This window comes from Prionailurus viverrinus, chromosome C1 (genome assembly GCF_022837055.1).
Source record: "Prionailurus viverrinus isolate Anna chromosome C1, UM_Priviv_1.0, whole genome shotgun sequence".
Taxonomy (NCBI): domain Eukaryota; kingdom Metazoa; phylum Chordata; class Mammalia; order Carnivora; family Felidae; genus Prionailurus; species Prionailurus viverrinus.
The window spans coordinates 47,295,909-47,312,962 of NC_062568.1; the positions used below are offsets into that span (position 1 = coordinate 47,295,909).

At 35.4% G+C, this 17,054-nt stretch overlaps 1 protein-coding gene across 1 annotated transcript in view; it reads right to left on the reverse strand.

The window, feature by feature from the left end:
- ITPRID2 (ITPR interacting domain containing 2) overlaps positions 1-15,233 on the reverse strand; it is a 92,700-nt gene extending 77,467 nt beyond the window's left edge. The window contains exon 1 of the mRNA XM_047870535.1: positions 15,193-15,233. The gene's annotated coding sequence lies outside the window, so the exon portion shown is untranslated. The remainder of the gene's footprint in view (positions 1-15,192) is intronic.
- Between the last annotated feature and the right edge of the window lie 1,821 nt (positions 15,234-17,054).

A 17,054-nucleotide genomic window follows, 5' to 3' on the forward strand; every position in this document is an offset into this window, starting at 1 on the left:
GTTTGGCAGTTCCTCAAAATGTTAGACATAAAATTACCATGTGATTCAGCAATTCTACAACAAAATATATACCCAAGAAAACTGAAAACATATATCCACACAAAAACCTGTCCAGCAATATTCATAGTAGCATTATTTGTGATAGACAAAAAGTAGATATGACCCAAATGTCCATCAACTGATGAATAGATAAACAGTGGTGGTACATCCATGTAATAAATTGTTATTTGGCAGTAAATGGGAATGAAGTACTACAAGATTCATACTACAACATGGATGAATCTTGAAAATATAATACTAGGTGAAAGAAGCCAGTCACAGAAGGTCACATAGTATATGATTCCATGTATATGAAAAGTCCAGAATAGACAAATCTGTAAAGCCAGAAAGTAGATTATGTATTATTACCTAGTGTTGGATTGGGGTTATAGGAATGGGGAATGACTGCTGATGTGTACTGGGTTTCTTTTCAGATGATGAGAATGCTTGAAAATTAGATACTAGTGATGATTGCACAACTGAGAATAACTAAAAATTACCCAACCGTACACCTTAAATACGTGAATTTTATGGCATGTAAATTACATTTAAATAAAGCTATTTAAAAAAAAACATAAGTATGAAGCACAGCTGTATAGCAAAGTATCACCTTAAGTTGTGCTACTTAATTGGGTTCCATGGAGAAGCATGAAACCCACTCCTGAAGGATGCAGTTTATACAAAGGCAATGGAATTCTTCCCTTCAGGGCCACTTCTATTCAGAGGCAGAGCAAGAGCCTGAAGTTAAGAGGTGTTCAAAAGCCCATTTGCTCAAGTTTTCTCCTCAGCTTGTTGTTTCAGGGTTTGAAATGCCTTTTATAGGTCATCTTGTGGAATAAGTCATGAAGGACCTTATTAAAATAGCAACACTGAAGGTGGAAATGCATAGTACATTAACTTGTAAACACTCATAAGAATAAGCTTATGAACTTACTTAGCCAAGCATTTCAGTAAGGCCCTACAGGAGTGAATTAATTAAAACTGAAGGGAAGAGAAAAAGATTTGGAACCTGGAACATTGCCTGAAGCACTGATTTTAGAAATAAAATCTGAGAAACATCAACATAAAATGTAGGGTGGAACTAAAGATTAGTTTTAGTATGTCATAATTTACCTTTTCTACCATGTAAATAAACTCTAGCCACATATATTAGACTCATACCTTTTGTTCTTTAAGCTTTAGTAGGCAAGTGGTAAATCTAGGGTTATAAATCATAATCCTTGGCAGTGGAAAGCCACTGAAGTGTTTTGAAGAAAGGGAGTGTCATGATCTGGTGTTGTAGAAATATCTTCTGGCTACAGTGTGGAGAAAAGATTTGTGGAAATGAGATTGACTGTAGGGAGATGGTGGAGGGACCAACAACCCACAAAGATGGTATGAAGATGACTTCAAAGTGAAAACATCTGCAGAAAGAAATCTTATCTGTGCTACCCTTACATGATTAAAGCAGGGCTTTATGAGCATGGTTATCACAAACCTCCTCTCCAGGGAAGTCTTGACTCAGGGAGGCAACTGGCCTTGGGCACTAGGACATTCTAAAAAATTGTGTAAAGAAGTCTCATCAGAACCTTCCATCTTTTGAAGGCCTAAATTCACACTCCTTTATTAAGCTGGTATATAAACCCTTACTCCTACTTGTTCAGGGAGTCAGTTCTTATGGGGTGTTCTCACAGGCATGTGAAAATAATTTTTTCTATTAATCTACTGTCAGTTAATTCACAGGCCCCCAATCACATTGGCCTAAATTGGTAGAGGATAAATGTTTCCTCCCAACAGTAGGTTAGGAAGCCATTACACTAAGCTAGTAAAAAGACCATGCTGATTTGGATTAGGGTAGCAGCAGAGGGAAGAGAGGTGTTTCAAATAGAATCAACAGGGTTTGGGATGCGGATATAGTCAGGACGGAATAGGGAGAATGTGGGAATGAATCCTAGGTCTCTTTCCAAGGCCCTTCAAACTTAATACTCTGCAGGCTGAATAGACTTCAAAATATAGAATGTGGTATAACACCTGTATGTGTGTGGGCAGATAACTCAAAAGCAGATGACACAATTCCTCATGGAAAAACTGCCTTGTTAAGCAGAAACACTTTGATGAGCCATCATTGGCTCTGCACTTGGAGCTTGTCAAAAATGAGCTTAAAATTGGACAAAGAGGGGCGCTTGGGTGGCTCAGTCGGTTAAGCGTCGACTTCGTCTCAGGTCATGATTTCACGGTTTGTGAGTTTGAGCCCCCTCTGTGCTGACAGCTCGGAGCCTGGAGCCTGCTTCAGATTCTGTGTCTCCCTCTCTCTCTGGCCTTTCCCCTCTTGAGCTCTGTTTGTGTGTCTCTCTCTCAAAAATAAATAAACATTAAAAAAATTTTTTTTAATTGGACAAAGGAAAAATTGCCCACATAACAAAGTGAGAAGAATATTTTGCTTCAACAAGAGATGGATGAATCAAGTGTTTCAAAACCAGGAAAATCAGTGGGAGATTACAGGAAATAGGGAAGATGGCCCAGCAAGACATCAGGAGCTAGATCCTGAGCAAAAGTGCTGGCTACTAGGGATCACTGCCAGTGAACAGGGATGTCTGCTGTTCAGTGTAACATTATTTGCTGTGCTGTGGTATAATGTCCTCATATCTTAAGATATAACCCAAATCTTTAACCCAACTGCCTGGTATGAAAACCCATGTGTTTCACATTTGGGTCCATGCAGAATGGATAGAAGAGGATAGCTAGGAAAGGAAGGATGTAAAAGGCATAATTTAGCAATAGTAGAAACTGAGAACAAGGAGTAAAGCAGTGAGGATGTACCCCTTGACATTCACCACATCTGATGGGAAGTGGGGGAGGAGGTGGGGGATGGCAGCAGGGGAAACCAGAAAATTATATGTGAAACTCATGGTCGGAGAAAAAGCTGGGCCATTTCCAGTCAACTATTGTATAACAAGGCAACCCTCAGAAAACTGAATGACTAGAACCATCAGGCAGCTATTCACATGAGTGAATACCTAAATGAGAATCTTTTACATTCTTTTCAGAAATCTAACTTCTGAATTTCTTTATCCTTCATATCTGTGCAAAACTGAATGTATTCCTCTATTTGTGAATGTAGGTTACATTGGACACACATCTAATGGCTCAGAGTATTAAAAGACCTGTTATTTGTATCATGTGCCAATTAGGTGAAAGCTGAGTGTTGAAACACAAAAAAATAATTTCTGGGGTAAACAATACTGGATCATTTTCAGTCTGCAGATCATATTCATTCATCTTATGACTCTTCTTAGTAGTTCATCAAGGTATAGGTTTTTCTTAATTAAGACTTCTGGGGACACCTGGGTGGCTGTCAGTTAATCATGTCTGACTCTTAATCTCGGCTCAGGTCATGATCTTGCCATTCATGAGATTGAGCCCTGTATTGGACTCTGTGCTAACAGAGCTGAGCCTGCTTGGGATCCTCTGTCTCCCTCTCTCTGCCCCTCCCCTGCTTGCATGCACTCTCTCGCTCTCAAATAAATGTATTTTTAAGAGACTTCTGAACTAATTAAAATGTCTAAATTCCAATTATAAAACTAATGGCTTCTTACTTGGAATATATACTAAGTCAGTGAAATAGATTTTGGAAAAAATATATTGAATGTCTTATCTAATGTTTTAAAATTTGTTTTCTTATTGCTTGAATTATTCTCCAGAGAGGTCTCCTTGAAGCAAAGCAATCTAGAAAATAAATGATATACTTGGAAATCTTGCAAAAAAATATGTTCTTCATTCAAGATTTCCACAGAGACATTACTATATTCACCAAGTTACTGGCTTTTACTGTGGTTACCACCGTGAATCCAATGAAAAATAGACTGTTTTCTCTTCCTATTGAGTTCGATATTATCTGAAGTATATTCTTAATTTTCAAATAAGAACTAACAGAACATACCATGAAAACAAACTAGAAGATTGAAATTGAAGGGTTTTTGAAGTTGCAAGCCACAGATGCTGTTTCAGAATGTCCTCTGAATTTGTGTATTCCACGCATAAAAGGCATAGAACTATTTATATTATTTTGGTTCTATAATATGGATAAATTTTTTAACTTGGCATAATCAGGTTTTATAGATACTGTGGAAATTTTCAAATTAAATTTATCTTTTCAGAGTGATAGAAAAATATACACATAAGCATTATAATTGGTTACCAGCTATTCCTGGAGCTATTATCTGTCCATGTACAATTATTTACAATGGTTAATAATGCTCAATGGTGTCACTGAGCTAACCTAAACTTCATCAGCCTGACATAATAAGTAGATGAGAGTTAAAATAAAGTGGTGTCTTTGAAAGATTTAATGTGTCACCAAGACTGATTCTTAACATCATCTAATAGAAAAGATATGCTCCTAGATCATTCACATGAACCAAGTCTACATTGGCATAAATTTAGTAGGCTTTCCACATACAGCTTTTAAGTAAAACTCACTATCTCTCAGATTTGTGATGGCAGGAAATTTCTGCAATAGCTCCACAAAATGGGAAGTGGACAGAATGTTTCTGTTTTTAGACATAAAAATTCAGGAAATGAAACATAACTAGATCTTTTATATGCCCTCTTTTTTCAGTCTGTTAATAATACTGTCTAACCAAAACTGGATATTTTATTAATATTGGAACTTTCCAATAGTTTCCAATAGCTATAGGTGTGTCTGCCATTTGAGGAAAGCTCAAAAATAGCAGGAGGTTTATCAATAAAATATTCTCTTATTTTCCCCATACTCAAAGCCATTAATAAAAAGAGAAAATATTCTATTTGTACATATGGAATGAAATCATTAAAAGTAAATTTTTAGGGGTGCCTGGGTGGCTCAGTCAGTTGAGCGTCCGACTTCGTCTCAGGTCATGATCTCGTGGTTGATGAGTTCAAACCCTGCGTCGGGCTCTGTGCTGACAGCTCAGAACCTGGAGCCTGCTTGGGTCTCTGTGTTTCCCTCTTTCTCTGCCTTCCCACTCATGCTCTGTCTCTTTCTCAAAAATCAATAAATATTAAAAAAATTTTAAGTAAATTTTTAGCAATATTTTCTTCCTGGAGTATATTTTCAACTTTGTGTGTGTGTGTGTGTGTGTGTGTGTGTGTGTGTGTGTGTGCGCACGCGTGTGTTTTGAGGATTTTAACAAAGGAGTGTTAGGAAAAAATACCTGGCATTTGCAGAAGTAATCACATTTATCCCCCAAATATGAGGGAAAGTAAAAAGGTATATTTTATTAATTAGAAGAATTCAATTCCAATGTTAACTACTAACTTCAGTTAGCTGTTGTTTCTTAAGAAACTAACACATGATATGTTATTCAGTATTCTATTTTAAAATAGAGCAGGTTTTTGGGTGCCTGGGTTGCTTGGTTGGTTAGGCATCCAGTCAGGTCGCTTTAGCTCAGGTCATGATCTCACAGATCATGGGTTTGAGCCCCACGTTGGGCTCTGTGCAGAACAGCTCAGAGCCTGGAGCCTGCTTCGGATTCTGTATTTCCCTCTCTCTCTGCCCCTCCCCTGCTCGTGGTCTCTCTCTCTCTCTCTCTCTCTCTCTCTCTCTCTCTCTCAAGGTTTTTTTTAAATAGAACAGGTTTCGAGTCATGAAACTGGTCTAAAGTGGGAAAAATAAAAGATTATAGCTTAGAATTTCTCTCCCTTTCAGCTTTAAAAACATAAGTTTTGGGTGAAACTTTACCCAAGTTAATATACCTACTAAAGTTCTGAGTCACTGATGTTAGCCATTTGCAGCATTTGTGGAGTGGGAGAAATGAGAAAAATTCCTAACATGTTTCTCTCCCACTGCCCTTTCTTCATGCTAAAGGTCACAATTTTGCTTTATGATAGATTGCATTATAGATTGTTGGAGCTAAAAGAGACTCTTTCAGTAATCTAGGCTCATATTCTTATTCAATACAGAAGAAGAAACTGAGGCCCAGAGAGTTTAAATGACTTTCCCAGGACCACAAACTAAAAATAATGGGATAGGAGCTAAAAAAAATATAGAGCAGGAAAGAGTTTTCTCTTTTAATTGTTTTTTTGTTTGTTTGTTTCTGGTTCTTAGTTCAAATAGGTTAGCCCTATAAGAGATTAATTCAGGTAAGCCAGCTAAAAATACTTGTACTTGTTGTTTCTCAATAAAACAAGAAGGGGAAAAAAAATCATTGGAATGAAAGCATAGGAATGAAGAGAGAAATGGCCCACAGAACAAATGAGACACAGCATATGTGCTTTGGTTTTTAAGCCTCTGGGCCAAAATCACACTTACGATCTTGGTAACCAAAAAGAATCTTGTTCCTGGAATGCTTGTAGAGACCTGAATTAGTCATAAGCTTCTTAGAAAAGAATTTATCCTTTGTTTGATATTGCAATGATTCTTGATCAGAAAGGCAAGCAAGCCTCTTTTATTGTTATAGGCCTAGTCATACTCCAGTTGCTGGTGTAACAAATCCCTGGGAAACCTGTGACTAAAGAACCATGTATTTTGAATGATTTTAGTATGGATTAGATGATCTCATAAGGTCCCTCGCAGCTCTATCATTCTTTCTCTATTGGTGCCAGCACAACAAACCTCATATGCATGTTTCAGGGAATTAGGCTAGCCAGCAATGATAGAATTTCTAATTATAGACTTATTCAACTGGGGAAATAACTATAGAAAGTTTATTTCAGAGTGTTGCTAGAATCATTATTCTGAAAGGTTTAAATGAGGAGGACTCAAATGCCCACATCCAGGACAAAACAATTCAAATGAAGTCATTGCCTTTGCACCAAATATTTGGACCATTTGATAACTTAAGTGATAAGTCTAGCTTCTGGTTTTCCTTCTGCTCCATTACTTCCTCCACCCTGACACGTAAATCTGTTCCTGCCTGTAGCCAAAGGCTAAAAATTCCTTTCTAATCTACTTTCACAGGTAGGAGACTGACCAAAAGAACTATTTGGTCCTTAATTAAAGCTTTCCATTTTGCTAAAAGATAAGAAAGAAGCACCCTACCTTTATCTCTGAAGTCTCTAGGAACAACTTTAGCTTCATATTATATTAAAATACAACATTCAAAATAATATCTGGCATCTTCTTGACATTCCACAGGCATTCTTGAAATAAATGATGCCAACAGTAGCTAAAAATGGTGAAGGAAATTACAGAAGTATTTGACTATCATCCAAAAGATTCCAACAGAGGAAAATTTCCCTCCACCCCACAAGCATCTTAAGGCTTGGTACCAAAGAATGCTAAAGATTTTAACTGGCTGGCAAAATACATAGCAGGTGGCAAAATATTTTTTGACTTGGTAGCTGAACAGTTTCTTTTTCTTCTCTTTCTTTCTTTCTTTCTTTCTTTCTTTTATACTTGACTGTATTATAAGCAAAAATAGTAATTAGAAAACAACAAAAATCAGGAATAATTTATGTATGATAGAGTCCATTCTATTTGAAAACAGCAAGTTTCTTCAATCTTTCATAGTAAATAGAAACTCTTAAATGCTCAAACATTTGATTCTCTGCTCTCCCCTTGTGCTTCCCTGCCCGTTGAAATACGCAAACAACCTTTCATGCTTACTCTTATGAATCAACATGAAATTTGACAACACTTTCCCTTCCTCATTTCAGATATGACTCATTGCTCTTGGTGTAATCCCCAAGGACCAGAGAAGCTCTACTTTAAAGTAAGGAAACAAAAGAAGCACCTTTAATTCAAGCTGGTTTACCCAGAGAACTCTAATAGTTATTATTCACCAACTTCTTAAGTACAACATTATAAAGCTAAGTGCTTGAAGAGTCCTCTCTTCATCTTTCCCAGGGGAAACCACTGTAGAAAAGCTGGAGAGGTAGCCTGACTGATAAGTCTTGGACTTGAAGTTTATCAGCAGTTCTACTTAAACCATCTATTATCTCTAGGATGCTATTGGATTTTAGCTTTGGGAACATTTTCTTTTACTTCTAAGATTTTGGATCATCTTCCCTCCAGACCCTTCTGACTTTGCATACAAGTAATAGATCTGAGCTATTTGTTAAGAGTCTTTCTATTTTAAAACTTGACCCTTTTTCTGCTGTGGTTTACCCCACCTCCCAGTCTCTCTCAGAAAGGGCTGCAAAGCTCAATTCACTACAGAAATCTTAAATCATCTAGAAAAGCCTGTGGTCTTTCAAACAATATTTAAATAGAAAGGAAAGAAGAACATGGCACTCTGAGTAAAATTCTACTTACCCTTACTTGAAAATAGGAAAAAGTAAATAAAAAGCTGAGGTCCCTTTACTTTTCCATATCTCAGAAACATCTAGTCCCAAGAGAAACCGTTTCTTGGTTGAGAAGATGAGAAGAGTTGAAGTTAAACAATGATCTTTTTTTCCATTTCTTAAAAAAAAAAAAAAAAAAAGGCCAGCAGAGGCAAATGCTCAGTTGGACAAATTGTTTCAGCAGATGTTCATTGTCCCAGGGAGAAAACAGCTTCTACTTTGCAGCTTAACACTTGCAAATTTAGAAACTTACATATTTTTAACTTGAGATGGTCCATGCGGTATGAGATGTAAATATTACAATCATTTGTATGAGTAAGTGGTTACAATCTACTGTTAAAGTCTACAGAATGCTGGTGACTTGTTTTATCCTGATATGGTTGATGCAACAATTATCACCCATCTGAGCTTTTCAAGCATCTGTAAGTTTTTATTCCCATTTACAATGGCACTCTGAAAGAATATTAATATTTATAGTAACATTTATAGAGTATTTATGATGTACCAAGCACTTATAATTGTTCTATGAAGTCAAGTACTGTTAGTGTGCCTATTTAAAAATGTGTAAGCTAAGGTTCATACAAGTTAAGTAACTTACCTAGAAGTATTGGCATTGGCATGCAAATACAGGCAGTTTGACTCTACAACAGGGGTCATCAAACCTTTTCTGTAAACGGCCAGGTAATAAATAATATTTTAGGCTTTAGAAGCCATAAAGTCCATTGAAACAACTCAACTTTGTCTTTGCAGAACAAAAGTAGCCTGAGACAATATATAAACAAATGAGTTGTTCCCACTCATAAAAAAATTTTTATGGTCATTGAAATTTGAATTTCATCTAATTTCCATGTGTCACAAAGTATTATCCTTCTTTTGATTTTTTTCAACTGTTTGAACATGTAAAAACAATTCTTACCCCATGGGTTCTACAAAAACACATAGCAGGCTGGATTTGGCCCACAGATTAGTTTGTCAACCCCTGCTCAAGGCTTTTCTTGATTATACTATTTTTCTAATTGTGTCTTTTTATAATTTTTTCAAACAGCTAATGGAACTGCATTTACATTCTAGCATTATCAAATTATGGCAGACTTATCATATGAAATTTTTTTGGGAAATAAGATTTGTTTTTTATATCTCTATATATAGAAAGCTGAATCATATGAAATTGGCCAATATGTAACTGTTTGACCTATAAAAGTGGCAACTTTGTATGTTTCAACATAACATTTATAAATGTCCATTGCCTTAGGAGGTTAACATTCATTAGCATGAGGAAAGCATAGGCTAGTGGTTAAGAGAACATCACGAAAACAAGCATCAGATGTATAAGGCACTAGTTGATCTTTACAGTTCCCAGGGCACCTGGGTGGTTCAGTCAGTTAAGCATCTGACTTTAGCTCAGGTCATGACCTCACATTTTGTGGGTTCGAGCCCCGCATTGGGCTCGAGCCCCGCATTGGGCTCTGTGCTGACAGCTCAGAGCCTGGAGCCTGCTTCGGATTCTATGTCTCTCTCTCTGTCTGTCTGTCTCTGTCTCTGTCTCTGTCTCTCTCTCTCTCAAAAATGAATAAACATTTTTTTTAAAAAAAGTTAAAGTTCACGTAGAGGGGTGCCTGAGTGGCTCAGTTGGTTAAGTGCCAACTTTGGATCAGGTAATGATCTCACCGTTTGTGGGTTCAAGTCCCGCATCGGGCTCTGTGCTGACAGCTCAGAGCCTGAGCCTGCTTCAAGTTCTGTGTCTCCCTCTCTCTCTGTCCCTCCCCCACTCATGCTCTGTCTGTCTCTTTCTCAAAAATAAATAATAAACATTAAAAAATTTTTAAGAAAATAAAGTTCCTTTAGATTCTTTCTATGAAATGAATTAGGATAGCCTATGACTGACTGAGTGAGAAGGGGGAACACTTACTATTATGTAATTTCTCTGTGACAAGTACTAAACTGTGCCATCTCATTTCGTTTCTGTAATGACACTGTGAGATCAGTATTTTTACTCAATCCATTAAGAAATTTGCTTGCATTCAGACCACTAGATAGATGGCAAAGTCTGTACTTAAACAAAAAAGAAAATACTTCTCTTTGTTTTGCTCACACAACAAAGGCAATTACACTGCTGTCAGTACCACTAAGACTTCTGAGATGAAATTCAACCTTTTCTTCAAATTCATTGCTAGAAAACCAGTTATAAGCCATAGTATTAGAATTTCTCTCATTTTTCAGTAAACTCCAAGAAATATACTTACATAATTTAAAACCACTTTTTGTAGCCACATTTATATTGTTCCTTTGGAATTTCTTACACAAATAACTCCCTAGTTGGGTAAGATCTCAACTTATGTTTAAATGAAAAAGAAGAGGGAGGATAAATCTCAGCTTTTGGTAAACACCATCTTAATAAGTTAAATGATTACTTAAAAACTGGTAGGTTCACAGAGCCTGAGAATTTTAGAGCATCAAATCCTTTTATTTACATTTTAACATATTAGTACAACATTTAACTCCTGCACATCCTAATAAAATAATTTTGCATATACTAAGAAAACAAGCATTAGGAAAGGAAAGAAACTATAAAGAAAAATCAAAAGACATATTGAGACCAGAACATTAAAATTGTATTATATTGCTTCATTTATGTTTCTCATTTTCTATCTAAAGAAGAAACCAATAATCTCATCAATGACTACAGAGAAATAAAGTATAAAACAGATAAGGAATTCTGAATAATTCACCAGAGACAGAGCTATGTACCAGAAGAAAAGAATTATTCCAAGTTACACTTATACTGGAAAGGTACATTACTGCTTTTTCTTTTCTCCTTTTTTTTTCTTTTCCTTTTCTTTCCTGTTACCATTTTTCTTGGCATAGAAAATAAAATAAACTTCAGGCATGACTGGCCTCTTTCCTCTCACAAGTTTCCATCTTTATTTTTATGTCTTTTCCCCCCTAAATGCCAGATTGACTATTCTTATTAACATTATTTCAACTCATCAAATATTCTATTTCCTTTCATTCAAAATTTACTTCAAAGTCAGTGTTCTCTGGAATGCACACCAAGCAAGTTGAAAATAGAGACATTCGCCAGAAAGTGAAGCTCAGAAATTAATGAAAAGGTTCTTGGCAGTCCCCAAGAAACAGAGTTTACATGCAAAAAAAGTATCAACTTCTGCAACCATTTATATGCACCAGATTCTGTTGTTGTTTTGTTTTGTTTTGTTTTGTTTTTGGTATATGATAGACCAAAATCAAAGATGGTTGACAGAAAGGGGGATTTGAGATCTTCCCATCCTCTATAACATAATCACTACAAAATTAAAGTTCATGTATTATTCACTGCTGAATTTCCAACATAAAACTATTTCTGGAAAATGATAGGTGCTCAATAAATATCTATAGAATTGTGAATGTTTGTTGAAGAGTTGACTTTACACATGAAATCAGGAACACAGCAATTAAATAGATGATATTAGTATCTTGCCTTAATGAATCCTTCCTTATCCACGAATTGAAGCAATGAGGGAAATATTCTACAAATCATGAAAACATAGCACTGTTTAGTAATATGGACATAACACGGGCTTAACGATAATGTGACCATTGTCATTTTGCTACTAGTCATAATGAAGAAAGGGAAAAGTGGATAATCCAGTCAGATCATGATTCCTAGGCATTCCATAGGCAGTTTTCAGAAAGTTCAATTAAAAATTAGGTGTGATCCTGTAGGCCAATATTTATAAGCAAGTGGAATAAAGAAGAAACATGAGATTTCAGGATGTTTGAAAACAAAAATTCTAACCCATAATCATGCATTTAGCCACAATAAAGTATCTGAGACCTGTAAAGCAGGGTTTCTCAGTTTCGGCTTTATTGACATTTGGCATCCCATACTTCTTTGTTGTAGGGAATGTGCTGGGCAGGATGTTCAGCAGCATCCTTGTCCTCTACCCCCTAGATGCTGAGTACTCCACCCCCTTTGTTGCTGAGACCAAAAAATATCTTCAGACATTGCCAAATTGAGGACAGCTGCTCAAAAAAAGAAGGAAAAGAGAGACAGCATTCTCAGGGTTTAGAAATACTTTTAAGCAAAAAAAAAAAAAAAAAGGAACTTCTAAGAGTGATTCAAAAATATCATTGTAGTTGAGGAGTTAAAAATCTCAGTTTAACAACAACTTTAAGGACAAAAGAAAGAAATATCCCCAGTGCCTTATCAGAGCAAGGTAAAGTTTGATGCTGATTATGTATCAACAGTAGGACAAATAATATTACTAAAATATGTTGCATATGTCTTCTCCATTTTGAAAATAATTTTCTAATATTAGAGATCATTTTAGGTAAGAAGAGAATAAGAAAACACTTTAGTACTTTATATATTATTCTGAATTTTGAAAGTTAGGTAATTTCATATCAAAAGTGCATGGGAAAATTAGTTATCAAAAGCACAATGTTTTTAGGAATCTTTGAAATGATGTTTATGAGTAGTACCATGAAATAAATAATCCCATTTTTCAAAAAATAAAAAAAAATAGATGATGTTAAAAAATTGATATGCTGATTAGTAAAGATCCCTAACATACTTGTAGAAGATGAAAGAAATGTTAAGAGCCTACAGTAGAAGAAATGATTGTCAAAAACCTTGAGTTCACTATAAATGAGATATGTCAAATTAATTTCATACTTGACTGGGTTTTTTGAATCATACATCAGGGTAATGCGATAAATACAGTGTATCCTGATTTCCATTTGCCAAGTAGTCTTAGGATGTTCATATTCTTGCAGACAAACAGGAAAAACATGCTCTCGTTACCAATATGGTTTATTTCCCCCACACCATCAGCTAGCCATTCTCCCCACCTTCACACATTCACCCACTCTCTCAAAATAAAGGGTCAAAGCTGTTAGAATCACATATCGGTAAATGCCCTTAAAAGTCTATCATTTTGTAGTATTTCAGTCACTGTGACCCACAAACTACTAATGAATTCAGTGTCTTCTCAATTAAGGTTGAACAAAATTTTATAGACTGATTTCCATCCCAGCCTAGATGGACATCATTTTTTTTTTGCAAAACTCCTAATTCACAGAGAAGCAAATCAACATCAGTTAATATTTGTTTAATTAAAAAAATACCATTTAGAAATAAAGTCAAGACTTTTTGTTATACTATTAAATATTTTCTTTATAGCTGTTTTATTAATATCACAATTGCTGTTATACTGATAAAAAAGTTGTGTGCTAGATATGAGAAGTCTGCTTATAAGACACTGTATCAGTCTTTCACTCCACTCTACCCATCCCATATATTCACCTGTCACCTTGCTCCAATAATTGCAAAAATGAGCAAAGTCTTTAGAGTACAGATATTTGAAGCACCATGGTACCAGTAATATCAAAAGTGTATTTTCAGGGCAACCAGCACTTTTTGACAAGGTAAATAAAGGAATGTAAACTAGAAAAGAATTGTTTAATTAAATTACATCTTACCTGAAAACAAATGCAGCTCCAACAAAAAATAGGAACACATTACACCAAGTATACATAACCACAAACCATGCATTTATTTAAATGGCTGCTTCAATTTCACTACTACATAAATAAAGAATAGAGCGTAATGAAAATTTGTGAGAACTAATAACACTGTGATTCTTTATTTTAGTTAATTAAAAAAGGCAGAGGAATTCAAAAAAGAAGACTCCCGTTTGGCACGTTAAAAATAAATGGATTTAACTATCACTTCATCAATATCATTCCACATAATAGTTTCATTGCCAGGGTATTGGTTCACTTGTGGAAAACCCAAATCATGTTATCAGGTAAAGGCATGCTGCAATGATTTCTTTCCAGCATCAACTGGGGTTCATATTACACAGGTCATATTTATACTCAAATGTCTTCAAACTCTGAACAAATGGAAACTTCCCTAACGAGACAACAAATATTTGACCTGACTTGTATCCATTTTGATGATTTTTCTTGTAAAGGAACTATATTCCCAGGAAACCGAGAGCCATGGAAGAGATGAAGTAAAATATGACTTTGAAAAAAAGATTAATAACAGCATTCAAAATTGCAGTTCAAATCAATTTGTTTTCAACGTATAATACACATGAACTCTGTGATGTTTTAAGTGTAAGTTCATGGGATTGTAGAGTTCAACCTAAATCTATGAAAATATGAATTCCTTAAGAATGGAAGGATAATTTGAACCAACAAACTTGACTCACAGAGTCCCTTTCCAGTACTTGTACCCACCATGAGCACTGTATTAAGTAAGCCTGGGAACAAGTTACTTTAAATCAAGGAATGAGGTTTTCCTTCCTGAGGAAGAAAGGGGACTTTTTTGTTTGGATCAAACATGTTAGTAGTATTAGTGTTAAGTACAAGGACCCTGATTTTAACTTCAAGACAAAATTATGAAGAAAACAGCCAACAGAAAACGGATAATGAAAATATGTGTGGTTTTAAGAGATGAGTAACCAAGTTATAAATAAAATCAACAAGACTTCCTATTGAAGTTAACAAATATAAAGCCCCTTTCTCAGTTGGAACAAGTCAAACAAGATTGAAATCTTTTCTCCAAACAGAAATAGTGATATTCTCTTCCATAGCAATGATTTTAATATTTCAACTCTACACACACTGACAACTTCTTGGTTTACATGTATTTGCTACTCTGAAATCAAGAAGAAACAAACTCTAGAGCTGGTCTCACAAGTCTATTATTATCTCTACCTCTTTTTTTTTTCTCTCAGAATCTTCAGCTGGAAGAAAATCAACTTAACATGATTTTACATGAAACCACCCTAAGTATTTAAAGTCATCATTTTTGATCCCCTCATTCACTCAACATAAAAGCATTTAAATGATTTAGGAAAAGTTAAGCATTAGGAAGGTAGCACTTTCAAATCCAAATCTTACCTGGTCAATTGAAATGGAACAACACCCCTGAAAGCCTTCTTGATTTGTGCTCCTCCTCAAGGGACAACTAAATCAGGCAGCCTATATTCTTAAACCCTCAAAGAAAAATCAGGAAGCTTGATCTGTGCACATAATGGCCTGCATAATGTAAGAAAGCGCCGTTTCTTGGCAACTAGAAAACAATCCTTTTCAATTAACTCACAGCAATTGGCCCACATTTGTTGTTAAACACAGAGTAAAGAAAATGTTTTAAGAACTCAAAAGAACTTGGTAATAGCTCACCAAGAAAGTCAGATCAGTTTGTTCATTTTGAAAAGCATTTTTAATTAATTGACTGCCCATTCCAATTGCCTAACCCTTTCCTAAGAGCTTTCATTGACACACCTGTCTCACTTCCTTGTTGTATATTATTTACTTAAAACCCAGTCCTGAATAGTTGCATCTGTTGCTGCAGAAACACAGCGAAAGCAGGAACAATGGTTCTAGCAAAGCAGAGGCATGTAATGTTACTCTGCTTTTGGTCATTTTGTATGCCATATTTCACTTTCTAAAATGTCAGCTTCAGTGTGGCCCTGGATGCTCATTAGGATACATAATTCAAAGCAGTTGTATGTTATGGTCTTGTAGCCGCTAAAGACCACCTTCAGCAGGCACACATTTAGGTGATATATAAGAAGTGCAGCTGGGCTAAATTGATTTTCTGCTATATCAACTGTTTTGAAAGGGCTCATATATACTTATGAGAATCTGGCCTTCTTCTTACGGTGCTGTGCATTCTTACATATAGATTGGAAATTTCATGTTTCAGAAGGGATCCTGTATTGGAGCCCTATTTAAGAATCTCTGTTCCAAAAGGCAAGTGGTGAGGAAAATAAAAGTTATACACAAATAATTTTTGCTGTTACACTTTACCATTTTAAATAGAAAAGATTTAACTATCTGTATGGTTACATCTCCCAAACGAGAAGATAGCTTAAAATGGATAATTTCCATATCCAACCAAAGCCAAATTGCTTGAAGTTTGTCTTTATCACCCCTTCACTTTGCCAGAATTGACTAAGAGTGTATATTATGGTGTTGAACTTCAACAGCTCTTTTATTTTCTTTTTTTCTCCTTTTATCATCCAAATTTCTATAAAATGCATCTGCCTCATCTTGCTATCATTAACAGGCAATTTTTCTTAGGTATTATTTTAAAAACATATCCTTTGGGGGGCATTATGTTTTCATAAAGCACTTTCTCTGTTGGTGGGAATTGGAGGCAGTGTTGCATAGTGTTGAAGGTGATGTATTTAGGCAGACCTTCTGGCACCTTCAAATCATACTCTTGACGGCTGTGTCCCCATGGGAAGTGTCTATCCACTTCCCATGGATAGAACAGCCTGGCATAATTTTACAAGTGTTTCTTCAGCTTTAGTGCTAACCCTTACCCTTGCTAGCTCTATGTCCTTAGGCATATTAGTTAAACATTTTGCGTCTCAGTTCCCTTATGTGTCAAATGGATTTAATAATATTTACATTATAGGGTTGTTGTGATGATTGACCAAGATTACATATGCAAAATTTCTTAAAACAGTGGCCAGAAGATGGTAAGGGCCCGAAGGTTAGCTGTGGTTTTAACATCATTGTTGTTGTTATTAATATTCCTAAACTAAATAACTTTCAAGGTCCTTTTCAGATTTAGGATTTCAAAGATTCTATAGAATTCTTAGGTAAAAATCTAAAATAACATAAAGAAAGTCTCTAGAGGCATATAATATAAAATTACCTTTTCTTTTTAATAGTTAATCCTCATTTACTGTCTAATATGTCTAACATTTAGAACTTTTGTATCGCTTTTCAGTAATAAAAGAAAATGCACA